Consider the following 9,622-nt stretch of genomic DNA (forward strand, 5'->3'; position numbering starts at 1 on the left):
TCTCTCTCTTTCTCTCTATGTGTCTGTCTGTCTGTTTGTCTCTCTTCCCCATTGTGTTCACATTACTCACTCTCTCCCTCATCGCTTCTCTATTTACTGAGCTCTCCACTACAAGAAAATGCACTTTTAGCGACCACTTTGTCTCTCTCTCGCTCATCACTCTGTTTCTGTCTCTCTCTCTCGCTTTCTCTCCTCTATCTGTCTCTCACTCATCTCTCTCTCTCTCTCTCACTACTCATCTCTTTTACCAACTTCACCTCTACGACTACCATTACTACTACCATTGCCACCACTCCACTACCACCACTACCACTACTGCCACTACTACTACCATTACCTCTCTTTCACCCCTGCCACTCCATTTACACTACCACTACCACAACTTCACCACTAATTTCTTTCGCTATCACCACCACCACCACCATCTCTTTTTCACTTTTTTTTCATTAAAATATTTTTCATTAAAATATTGCCCCTACTTCTACCAAATCAAAAAAAATAATATTTTTTTTCATTAAAATAAAAATGAAACAAATAAATTTTCAATCTTCGTAACTAAAATAATATTTTTAATTTATTTTTCATTAAAATAATATTTTTAATTTTACCAAATAAAAAAAAAATTTATCAACTATAAAAATTATTTTAATAATTTTTTATTTTAATAAAAAATACATTAACTATAACATTTGTGGGTGTGTAGGGTTTTGTTTGATGTGTAGGGTTTTGTTTGAGAACACACACAAAACAAACACCACAGAGCCGTCTCCTCTCATCTCCTCTCATCTCCTCCTGCTCGCTCTCTCTCTCTCTCTCTCTCTCTCCATCTAGGGTTTCGCCTTCCTCTCTCTCTTTCACACAACGACGGCGCCGATCATCCGTCACCGCCGATCCTCCCTCACTCCCGATCCTCCCTCACCGTCGCTCGTACCTCACTGTCGATCCTCCTCCCTTACCGCCGCTGCTGCCTCCCTCTCTCTCTCTCTCTCTCACAAACGACGTTGACGGTTGCTCGCCTCTCACCGCCACTCCTCCCTCACTGGCGATCTTCCCTCACCGCCGATTTCAAAGGGTATCTCTCTCTCTCTCTCTCTGTGTCGGGATTTCGGATATAGGGGGTTTTCATACACACACACACACACACACACACATATATATATATATATACATCTGTGAGTGTATATAGGGGGGTTTTTGATCTGTTACATATATATATATGATCTGTTTTTTTTTTTTTGATCTGTTTTTCCCATACAGATCTGCCTAGTACTGCTACTCATACCAGCCTCTTTTAGAAGCAATTGGAGAGTAATTCAATTTCTACTCATACCGGCTGGGGGTAAGTATAGGATTGCAGTATGTTCTTTGTATGGTGTAGGAGCATTCTGTCTTCCCTATATATTTCTTCAGTGGACCTTACAATGGTTTGGAATTTTGGCTCATTCATGTTGCCAAAATTTGCAAGAGTTTCTGGAATAACTTAGATGAAAATGATAAAGATAAATTTTATGTAGAATGAAATTGCTCTTCGTTCATCTCTGAGGGCATGGTTCTGTCAGTTGGTGGTTGAGAGTAATCACTGAGCTAGTCTTGTCAAAGATCTGTATGATACGTTGAATAGGAGCTTATGTGCTGGATGTGGCATTGACATTTGGAATTCCAGGTTGTCTTAGAGAACAGTAAGTCATATTATCCATGTTCAAGAGTTTGATTGGGCTTGACAGACTTGTCTGCAGCAATTCAATGAGCAAGGGGGCACCCACATACACTACAAGAAAAGTAAAACAAAACATCTAAAACTCCCATATATATCCGTTCACTCAGAAGTCTCTACATAGTCCCTGCAGCAATTCAATGAGCAAAAACTGTACACGAATTTCTGACTTCTGTTGTTTGTAAGAAATATTTTGTTAATTTTTTTTTTCCTTTTTTGAATGTCATCCTTGGTTAGTGAGTGTATTTAGATTACAAGGGGATGTGGCAAAAATATTTTATGTTGACAGGTTCATGGGCCTGGGGCTGACATGGATACCTTGTGTGTCGGACCATCTTACGTAAATAGAGAGGTTGGTTATAGTTTGGGTCATTCTTTCTTGTTAGGTTTTGCAAATCCAGAAGCTTTATATTTAAAGGTTGATATGATGTTTGTCTGCAGGAAGATTTCTTTATTATATTGCATGATATGCTGGCTGAAATGGAAGAAATTACTGAGCTTCAACCAGTTCCAGATGCTTATGTCCCAGTAATGAAGTTCAAGTATCAGGGAAGACCTCTCTTTCTTGTTGCATGGTTGTTAACTATATTGTCTGCTATTTTCTCTCATTTTGAGGCCTTCCCTTCTCACTTATTATCTTCATTTTCCCTTTTCCAATCCCTGCTCTGAAATGATTTCTGGCAGTTCTATTGAATACACTTTTCTACTTTTGAATGTGTCATTAGATAGAATTTTTTTTCAATAAAATAAATTATTCTATTTTAATTTTGATAAATCATGCCTTGTATCCTGTAGAAAAAAGTGTTGCACGTTTGATGTTTACTCAATATTAACCCGCTTTAGTTTAGTCTGTTAGCATAGTCTGTTGGCATATGTCCAGTCTCGTTGTTGGTAGTATTAATCGTTAGTAATTCTCAACATAGTTTGTGTGAGATGAAAAAAAAAGAGTAAAAAATAAAAATAAAATCAAAGAAAATACTCAAATTATTTATGTAGGGGTGAAACTGACAGGCATATGTTTTTGTTTTTGATATTTTTATGTGGTCTAAAATCGGGTAGGTAGGGGTGCTATTTAACTCACCATAAAATCTAGCTTAATGGGTATGTTCTACAATTTCACGCAGGGTTCACTTGGGACTTGTATAAACTACCATAGACTATTCATCCATAAAAATGTCAAAACAGTTTGCTAATTGTTCTCCACAAAAGGCTTTAATTTTATTTATTTTTATTATTATTGAATTGGGTTGCTTTTCCATCGTATGGTCTATTTAGTCACCATCTTGTTACTGGGACATATAGACACAGTGTCTTTATAACACGTATACGTTAGGAGTGGTTTAAAGCTGGATTCATTTAAACTCCTATTTTATTCAACGTCCTTTGCATCATCAGTCTGTATCGCTTGATGTGGTTTTTAATAAGTTGGGAAGATTTTCTTTCATTCTTATCCTATTTTCACTTTAAAAAACATGTCCACAACTTCGAATCCGATTTTGGAACATCATATTGTTTCAATTGTATAATTCATTTGGGATGTTTGGTGGTTTGTTTTGTTTTGTTTTTATGTTTTCAGAAACAAGAAGTAATGAAATTTTCAAAACTATCTTATGTTTCCATATCGTTTCTTTTTTCTTATAAATTTATCCTAAAGGCTCATGGTGTTTCTTAAAAAATGAGTTGTTTTTAAAGAAAAAAAATCCCAATATCTTGACCTTGTATGTAGGTAAAGCTGGTTTACAATTTTTTATAAAACTAGTGAAAAAATCATTTGCGTATGGTCTCTACTAGATCCAAAGGTGTTCATATTAGTAAATAAATAAAAAAAGAAAAAAGAAAACTCTATTCATATATAAAAATTGTACAAGAAATTATGAGAAGAATGATATTCCTGTAAAAAAAAAAAAAATCTTCATTTGCATTTTGTTTCAAAGTGAAAGGTAGTCGCATTATTTTGTATACAAACTTTGTAAGAATTTGTGGAGGGATTTGGAAAAAGGAAAAGGAAAGGAAAAGGGAAAATATAGGTGAAATAACATAGTTTTGCACACATTTTCTCTTTTCATTTCTAAATCCCTCCCCAAAATCCATGACCTAAACACAGCGTAAGGGCTGAACATAGAAGCTTCATTATAGGATAATTTTTGAAAGTCTCATGTTAGATACATAGAAGCTTCATTATAGGATAATTTTGAAAGTCTCATGTTAGATTCTCAATGGGTGCGAAAAAATTCAAGCTCGTGTGATTTGCAGGTTATTATGCGTATTCAGAGTTTGAGTTTATTCACGAGGCTTTGTACCCGCTAGACACTCGCCCCACTCTGCATTTCCTTAGCTGCAAGAGTGGGAAAAGAATTATGTAAGAAAATGCAGCTGATATAGTATTTTCTATGGTATTATTAAATATGTTATGCAATGTAATCACAAAATCTAGTTTATGCCAGTGAAGGCAGGGTAGAAAACAAAATTTCTGAACTCCTCTTATTGGTGCAGAGCTTGCGTACACCATGGCCGTGACTGAGCAGTGGGATGTTTATAGCTTTGGGGTGGTGGTTCTAGAAACAATAATGGGAAGGTATCCAAGCGAACTACTCTGTTCAGTGTCATCATCATCTGCTCAAAATAGTCTGCTGAAGGACCTATTAGATCCCTGCTTCTTGTCTGCTGTCAATCAACTGATTGCTCAAAATTTGGTTCTCTTAGCAACAATGGCAATGGCATGCTTAAGTCCCAATCCGAGATCTCAGCCTACAATGCTACAGGTGTCTTGAGTGTTTCTTGTTCACAGACCACTGTTACCAAAGCCTCTGCAGGCATTACAATGTGGGAGCTGATGAATCAGGGGATATATAATTCCATGGACGAAAATTAGGTGAGGTTGATATATAATCCCAGATAGTGTATGGTTTATTCTAGTTTTTTATTCAGTTTAGTGAATGTTTATTTTGTGTAGAATTAGCCTACACAATGGTTGCAATTGAGAAGTGTGATGTTTGTACACAAGAATTTGTTATTTGAATATCATTACACAATAAGTAATCGTATTTGGGTGAATTTTTATTTTATTATTTTATTTTTTTTAGGATTTGGGTGAATTTTATAATTTAAATATGCTTTTATGAACATGTACAGGTTAATTATTCTTTGTAAAATATTGAATTTGATGGTTTGATCAATTTTTATTTTTATTTTCTGTTATGATGTTTTTGTGAATGGAATGTAAATAATCAGCTCTTTTCACCGTCGGAAAAAATAGAAATTTTTAATATTTTTATTAATTTTGTTATAGGTTTTACTTTTTGCGACGACATTATATTGTCGCAAAAAATAGAAATTTTATTATTTAAAATAAAAATTTTATTATTTTTTAATATTTTTTGCGACGGCATTACACTATCGCAAAAAATAGAAAATTTTATATTTTTTATACTTTTTGCGACGGCACACACCGTCGCAAAAACAGTGTTTTTTTTTAAAGAAAAAGATTATTAGCGACGGTGTTTTTTGCCGTCTCAAATAACATTTTTAGCGACGGTAAAATAGGGCCGTCGCAAAAAAGTCAAGAAATTTCAAACGTTATTAGCGACTGCACGGTGCCGTCGCAAAAAGGTAAAAAATGCCGTCGCAAAACATTAGCGACGGCACTTACCGTCGCAAAAACTCTTTTGCAACCCCTGCAGTTGCGACCCCCTCTTTGCCGTCGCAAAAAGTCATTTTGCCGTCGCAAAAAGTATTAGCGACGGCATTAGGAGTATTAGCGACGGTATTTTACCGTCGCAAAAAGTCAATTTTTTTGTAGTGCCATTATGAATGCATTTGATCATTTCATGCTGCGAACGCGAACCGTCCCTCGATGTGGGATCAACTTTATTTGAAGTTATTCCTTCTTGCCAACTTTTGGAAGCCTGTAACAATTTAATATGTGGAATAAGCTTTCACGGCCTAACAAATTTCATGGTGTTGGCAAGTTATCATGAATATGGATACTTACATAACATAAAAGGTCCTCCACATTCTCCCCATTGTGAAAACAATGGTTCTTTTGGCCACTCACAATTTTCAAAATTAAGACACCAAAACTAAACACATTTGACTTGATTGAGAATTGATCTTGCATTGTATACTTTTTTTTTTTTTGATCAGCAAAGAAAAATTTCATTAAACAGTATGAAATTAAAGTACAGGAAGATGACATGCATTGAAAGAGGTTCAGAAGTATAAAAATACCCCTACTACTGCTATACGCATCCATACAACCAACTCCTAAGCCTCTCAATTTTTTAAACAAAAAAGTTAAGAAGAACTTAACTAGAAAATTAAAATATATGAAACCACACATAATCAACCCACTAAAACACCCAAACCAAACTAATAAATAAATTAAACCAAAACACCCAAAGCAGCACGAACCAAACCAAAACAACATCTAATCAACAAACCACCCCTCTGCCAAGGCCCACTCCTCAGCTACACAACTCCCAAAGCCCTCACGTCTCTGCTGCACCAACAGCCCATGCCTCTACTGCTATAACCACTCCTGAGCTGCTGTCCACGCCATCCCTAGCTGCTGCAACTCCCACCTCCCAATGCCCACACTGCCGAGAATACTCCATAGCCACCACCGGGAGACCCGATGCTGCGGCAACTCCCCTGCTGAAGACAGAACAGCACCCACTGATCATCGCCCACCAGGTCTTCTTCTTGCTCACACCCGAACTACTCACACCCAATAACCACGCCTAAGCCTCTGCTGCAACCCACGCCTATGCTGCTGCAGCTCCACTCCCGGATAACGTCCTAACGGCTGAGGCTGACAGAAAATCTTTGGACAGATCTTCTATCTCACATCGTGGATCCACACACCCACCGAGCACCGACCACCCGCTAGGACACCTCCATACAAATGAAGTTCACCCCTCAAACTCTCACACGAGAAGGAGCGCTTGAGTGACAACCGGACAGAACTGGATCGCCTACGACAGTCATGTTTCCACCCAAACAGAGCTTCGATACTTCTCCACCAATCTGAACCAGAGAGCACCCCTCAAGCTCCTACTCACCAGAAAGCGCTCGAATGAAAGTCTTGAACGACCCCTGATGCATCAGCAGTAACGGCAATGTTGAATCGCAAACCCAATGGCCCCTGATGAAAAACCTGGACGACCCCCGCAGCAATATAAAACATGCCTAGGTGGGGAAAATGAGGGATTCAAGTTTATTAAAAGAAAAAAACAAACAGGCAAACACCGAAAGCGAGTTAGGCCAGTCGACTGCCATAGCCAAAGGCGGCGACCGGCCAGCCCAAACAGAGGCCGGGGAGGGAGGTTTTTAGAGAGAGAGATTTTTTAGAGAGAGAGAGATTTTCAAATCTGGACGATTTTTCATGCATTGTATACTTTGGAACCATATATCCACCACACTGTTTAATATATAAGTTTCAATGACAAAGCTACAATAATGATGTAATGACAAACTTTCTATATTAAAAGTTGAATACATGATTTATTATCACTATGTTAGTGAGACTCAAACCAACTCACATTTATGATTACAAAACATGATTTTATTTTTTGTTTCTTAATCAAAGCAATTATTATTATTATTATTATTATTATTATTATTATTATTATTATTATTATTGCAATTCTTGATTGTCATATGAACCAAAACCATTTGGAAATGAACAAAAAGAAATTTTATTTATAACCATATGATTTGGATAGAGTTAAAACTTACTAGGTTCCCACTATTTTGCTTGCATTTCCTTGTGTTTCATCAAATAGAAACAATATCATCATACCAAAATATGAAATTTTGGGGTTCATCTCCATATCTAAAATTCTTATGTTTTGGATGAAATTTGAGCTTTCCTAAAATTTAGAAATTTGGGATGAAATTTTATATTTTTTTAGAAGCAATGTTCATATTAAATATGAAATTATGCATATAAAAAAATAAACTTAGAAATTTGTGGAATTTCTCGGTTTCTCAAATTTGAGAAAATTCTTAGTTTTTCAAAAATTGATAAATTTCTTAATTTTACAAAACCGATACATTTTTATTAAGACAGATATTTCAATTATTTTAAGTGTCAGTTTTTTTTTTTTTTTGATCAACAAAATAAATTTTATTACAAATGAAAACAGTATAAGATGAAGGCTTGGCTGAAAAGCATCATAGTTCAAATATGCATCCCAATTAGGTTGGCACCCATATAAGAAGGCAATCATGTGCTAACCAAAGCCAAAGGAAAGGAGTTGATGAGAACTCAATTAAAGAGTTGCAACAAAGAATACAGGCATAATACAACTATCAACCCTTGATCTTAACTTTATAACTATTAATCCCATCCAAACAGTGCACAAAATCATGGATTGAGTAGTCAATCAGGTTAAATGAATGCTTTACCGAAACTGCCAGTCCAGTTGGGTGCCTTAGAATTGAAGTTCTTTTCGTTTTGTGCTATCCAAATGGTCCGCAAAACTGCCAAAGGAATGGCTTCCCAGATAGATTTTCTTAAATTCCTAGTTTCAAAGTTCTCTTAGATGAATTCCTATCATTTTTATTTATTTATTTATTTATTTTCATTTGTTTGTTACATGAATAATAAGAAATTGAGAAATTATCTATATATATATGGTGAAACTGATAAATTTATTAGTTTTGTGAAATTGAGAAAATTTTCCATTTTAATATAATAGACCTTAAGTGTTTGTGAAATTATGTTAATTTGTATGGGTGTGTTTAGCAGAGAAAGAGATTTCTTTTCTTTTAGTTTTCAATTGAATATTACATTAATTAAAAGGTCTCATTTTGGTGAACTAAGAAATTTCACAATTCAAAATTTTGAAACTTCTCCATATTGCAAAAGTTCTGAGTTTGCATGTGTTTATATGGGTGAGAGAGAGAGATTTTACTTGTTTTAATTTTAAATTGACTGCTATAAAAATGAGAAATTTTAATATAAAAAATAAACTTGCCACAAAAATCATTAAATTTATTCGTATGTGTCTAACTGCATATAAAACTATTTTTAAAAATTCAAAATATAAAACTATTTTTAAAAATTCAACTCCATTAGTTAAATAAAAATAAAGTCTGTCATATAGTCACTACAGGAAATATATGATTTTACGGCGTTTATTTAACGGCGTTTTTTTAAACGTCACTATTTTTAACATTTAACGACGTTTTATAAACGTCATATTTTATTTTAATTAAAACGGTACCGTTTAATTAATCCAAGTCGTTTAAAAAGCGCCTCCAAATGTGTTTCTCTCTCTCTTCAAACCCTCCAATCTCTCACCAACGTATTTGAATCTGAGAAACCCTAGAGTCTTAGAGAAACCGATCCCTCAAATCTCTCACTCGTTCTCTCTCTCTCTCTCTCTCTCTCTAAACCCTTCAGCTCCTTCAACTCAATTCAACCTTCTTCGCTCGGTGATTCATCATTTGGTCGATCCAATCTCAGAATGATTTTGATTTCGAAGCTCCACAATCACCGCCACCGCCACCCCCATCTGCATCTGCATCGTCTACTAACCATCTGCACGATTTTGATTTCAATCCAATCTCAGTTTCGTCGATTCTTCTCTCTCTCTCTCTCGATCTCTGCCTGTCTCTGTCTCCCTCTCTCTCGATCTCGTTCTCTCTCGCACAGTCTCGTTCTCTGTGTATACATTATCTGTACTTTTTTTTGGATAATTTTTTTGTCCTAAAAAACTCTCTATACAAGTATATATACGAATTTTTATATGTATCTCTATGTATTAATTGAATAATCATCCTTATTTTGTTTTCAGGCTCTCGAATGATCCAATCGTTGATCGGCAGTGACGGAAAAAATCAACTCCTGTGAGAAAAGAAACCCTAACTTTCTCATTGGAGGTAAGTTCTAATATATTTGTT

General features: G+C 35.4%; 1 long non-coding RNA gene across 1 annotated transcript; it reads left to right on the forward strand.

The window, feature by feature from the left end:
* The first annotated feature begins 729 nt into the window (after positions 1–729).
* On the forward strand, positions 730–3,219 carry LOC145798606 (uncharacterized). Its single transcript, XR_014339701.1, has 4 exons — positions 730–1,072; positions 1,258–1,339; positions 2,004–2,066; positions 2,156–3,219. It is a non-coding gene; the product is annotated as an uncharacterized LOC145798606 (long non-coding RNA).
* Positions 3,220–9,622: the final 6,403 nt, after the last annotated feature.

Source organism: Camellia sinensis, chromosome 9, assembly GCF_055761805.1.
Source record: "Camellia sinensis isolate YWXY chromosome 9, ASM5576180v1, whole genome shotgun sequence".
NCBI classification, from domain to species: domain Eukaryota; kingdom Viridiplantae; phylum Streptophyta; class Magnoliopsida; order Ericales; family Theaceae; genus Camellia; species Camellia sinensis.